The sequence below is a fragment of the Rana temporaria genome, chromosome 12 (genome assembly GCF_905171775.1).
Source record: "Rana temporaria chromosome 12, aRanTem1.1, whole genome shotgun sequence".
Taxonomy (NCBI): domain Eukaryota; kingdom Metazoa; phylum Chordata; class Amphibia; order Anura; family Ranidae; genus Rana; species Rana temporaria.
In genome coordinates this window covers 135,339,915-135,343,972 of record NC_053500.1, presented here as the reverse complement: position 1 = coordinate 135,343,972, position 4,058 = coordinate 135,339,915, and positions in this window count along the sequence as shown.

The following is a 4,058-nucleotide window of genomic DNA, read 5'->3' as shown; positions in this document are numbered from 1 at the left end:
CGTAAACGGGTAAGTACTGCACATATTTTAAAACAAATAGCCGATTCCCCTAGTAAAAACGAGCAGGAATCTAAGGGGGAAAAGTGCCCTCTAAGGGTGAACCTCCGCTTTAATGGCTGTGTGTTGAGTTATTTTGAGGAAACAGCAAATGTACACTGTTATACAAGCTGTACACTCACTACACAACATTGTAACAAAGTGTCATTTCTTCAGTGTTGTCACATGAAAAGATAAGAGTAAAGTATTTACAAAAATGTGAGGGGTGTACTCACTTTTGTGAGATACTGTACATTCAAACAAACTATTTTATATTTTTAATAATTTAATTTAATTAAATTTTTTTTTTGCTGTGGACATTTGTTACAGGGGATACCTTTTCTTGTAGGTTTCATTTTGTTTGTTTTATCCCCCCTTGCATGCACTTGTGGAGTTGGATTGGAAAGTTTTATTTTTTATGTTCTATTGTCATCTCCGAATTCATCGGCTGCTTTTTCCCCTGTAATGATCCTCTGTTGCTCTCGCGGTGAACGCAACACGCCACCTAGTGTCTGAAAGGGTTGGCCCGCCAGTTCCCCAAGTTTCATTTCTCGAGAACCGAAACCTATTTTTTTCTGCATCTTTGCCCCGCCTACAAGTGACTCACAGCCTTGCTGTATGTGGATGTAGAAACACTTAACCCCTTCATGACCAGAGGCCTTTGATCCCTCAATGCCCGGCCAAAATTTAGCAGTGCCAGTATGCTTTAGTTAGCCCGATAATAACTATGGCTACTATACCTACCTAAATAATTTTTACACCTACGGCTTTATTTGGGTACAAGGTTGATTAAAGCAGTGTTTCACCCTAAAAACAGATTTCTAGCATGCCATCAAGCATACTAGCGCGAGCTACAGTACGCCTTTCTTTTATTTTTGGCGCTGTACTTACATTTTTCTGCCATAGTGAAGTTTCAGACTCCCCGCGGGAATGGGCGTTCTATGCAGAGGGAAGATGATTGATAGCCGGCTATGGCGCGTCACGCTTCCCGAAGATAGCCGAAATAGGACTTGCCTCTTCACGGCGCTATAACGGCGCCTGCGCACAGACATCGGAGCTGACTGCGCAGGCGCTGTGAAGAGGGAAAGTCCTATTCGGCTATCTCGGGAAGCGTGACGCGCCATAGCCGGCCGTCAATCATCTTCCCTCTGCATAGGAACGCCCATTCCTCGCGGGGAGTCTGAAACTTCACTACGGGCAGTAAACTGTAAGTACGGCGCCAAAAAATAAAATAAAGGCGTACTGTAGATCGCGCTAGTATGCTTGATGGCATGCTAGAAAAAAAAAAACATTTTTTAGGGTAAACCCCCGCCTTAACCTTGCTCTTGTTTTTTTATTTGAAACATTACATTTACATTACATTTTCCTCAATATAAACAAGTTATTTTAACTACCCGTATATACTCAGTATAAGCAAGTTTTTCAGCACATTTTTCTGTGCTGAAAATGCCCCCCTCGGCTTATACTCGAGTCACCTTTTTGCGCCTGGTCTCCCTGAATTTGAGGGATCCATACCGGCCGTCGTAGTTTGTTGTCCGGGGAGCTACAGGCCAGGAAGCACCGATTTTTCAAAGCCGGACACCCCGTCCATAGACTCAAATTTAAACGATAATTTCTCTGGTGACTTTGCGGACGCCGGTCCCCGGTCTGTCATAGGTCCCCTAGACCCGGAATTGCCACACATGTTGCCAAAATTTCTCCTCTACAAGTGTGAAAAGTTTGTTGTCTGGGGTACCTACGGCCGGGAGCACCGATTTTCAAAGCAGGCACCCCTCCGATAGACTCCCATGTTAAACTATAATTTCTCTGGTGACTTTGGGACCCGGTACCGGTTGGTCATAGGTCCCACTGGACCCAGAACTTGCCACTAATGTTGCCCAATTTCTCCTCTACAAGTGTAAAAGTTTGTTGTCTGGGGACCTAACGCCGGGGAGCACCGATTTTTCAAAGCCGGGCACCCCTTCCATAGACTCCAATGTTAAACGATAATTTCTCTGGTGATTTTGGGACCCGGTACCGTTGGTCATAGGTTCCCTGGGACCCGGAACTTGCCACACATGTACCCCATTTCTCCTCTACAAGTGTGCAAAGTTTGTTGTCCTGGAGACCTATGGCCGGGGAGCACAGATTTTTCAAAAACTGGCACCCCTTCCATAGACTTCCCATGTTAAACAGTATTTCTCCGGTGAATTTGGGGACCCGGTACCGGCCGGTCGTAGGTCTCCTGGACCCGGAACCTAGCACACATGTAGCCCCATTCCTCTACAAGTGTACCAAGTTTGTAGTCTGGAGACCTACGACTGGGGTGCACTCGATTTTTCAAACCGGGCACGCCTTCCATAGACTTCCATGTTAAACGTCAGTCTAGCATGGGCACAGTGGGGCATGGACACAGTGGGGCATGGACACAGTGGGGCATGGACACAGTGAGGCATGCACATGGACACAGAGAGGCATGCACATGGCCACAGTGAGGCAAAGTGAGACTCAGTGAGGCATGCAGATGGCCCCTAGGCTTATACTCGAGTCAGTACGTTTTCCCATTTTTTTGTGGTAAAATTAGGTGCCTCGGCTTATATTCGGGTCGGCTTATACTCGAGTATATACGGTATGTTTCCAATTCTGTGCTGTTCAGCTGTTACCGTGAGATTCCATGGGGGAGTAAAAACCAGCAGGTTTGTTTGTAAACAAATCCATTTAAAGCAGAGCGCCAGTCCCGTAATCTACATGCGGGGGGGCCGGACTAGTGTTGCCACCTGTCCCGATTCACCTGGACAGTTGGGGGTTTGAATCATGTGTCCAGGTTTCAGGCAGACTGAAACCCAGACATATTATTCAGACTGGGCTGTGGCTCCACATGTAACCTAGATAGTCACACACATCTGTTGCTGTCCGGGGCTGCAGTGGCTGTCTGGGGGCAGGTGCGGCATCACTGGGAGGGGGGGTGGCGGCAGGGCAATGATGTCAGCAAGAGCAATTTGGCTGCACTCACTGTTCGCTGCAGCAGCTATGCCCACCGCATTACTACTCTCCTTGGGCACCAAAAGTGTCCCAGGTCACTAAAGTGTTCGGGATTTGCTTGAAGAAAAAGGTGGCAACCCTACGCCGGACGCATGGATTTCAATGGGGGTTTTCTTTTTTTGGGAAGCACGTGACCTAAAGTGGTACTTTGAAATACATTTTGAATTTTTTATATATATATATATATATATATATATATATAATATATATATATATATACTGTTTTACATTTTATCCAGCACCACTCACAGGCATATTCCCTTTTGGGCTCCGCTTAGGAAAGGAAATGCCGAAATCCAACATTTGTTTACATGATACCAGCTGTGATTGGACCAGTGACAGCCCATCCATTAGGGGCTCATGGCGCTGCCTCACTGTCAATGTGTCCAGCCCCCTAATCTACATACAGGGCACCGGACTATGGATTCCAAAAGGGGGGTTTGTTTTTTTACTGTATGTTGATTAGAGCCAAAGGCTTTGATAGGTTTTCGAAAAAGGGTGGGCTCAGGGCACAGAGCACTGCGCCCCAAACCCACCCAGTTGTGTGACAATAATAAATGAATATTCGCTATTTTCACACAGAAATTTCCTCCCCGCCAATCAGGAGGTGGTTCATGAGACACGTTTCCTCGATTTGGCCAAAACGTCAGACGATCCTATTGGACGCCCAGGAGGAAGAGAGTGAAGAAGCACGGCGGATGCCATGGAGGAAGCGGACACTGGAGCCAATGCCCGCACCCTGCCACACCTAGATGGGGGTAAGTGCCAGCCGGACTGACCGTTGGGGTGGGGGGGGGGGGGTTAGTTTTCTGAAACCTGAAAATTATTTCAGGGTTCCTCCATGATAAAAAGGTTAAGGACTGGTGTATGTATATAGATTAATGTTATGAAAGTCGCCCAGACAACAGTCAGAGATATGGACTCTCCCTTGAACTGTAGATGTGACGTATATGAGGATGGAATGTGAATCGCACTGCTTGCTCTTCCCGTTTTCAGGCTGT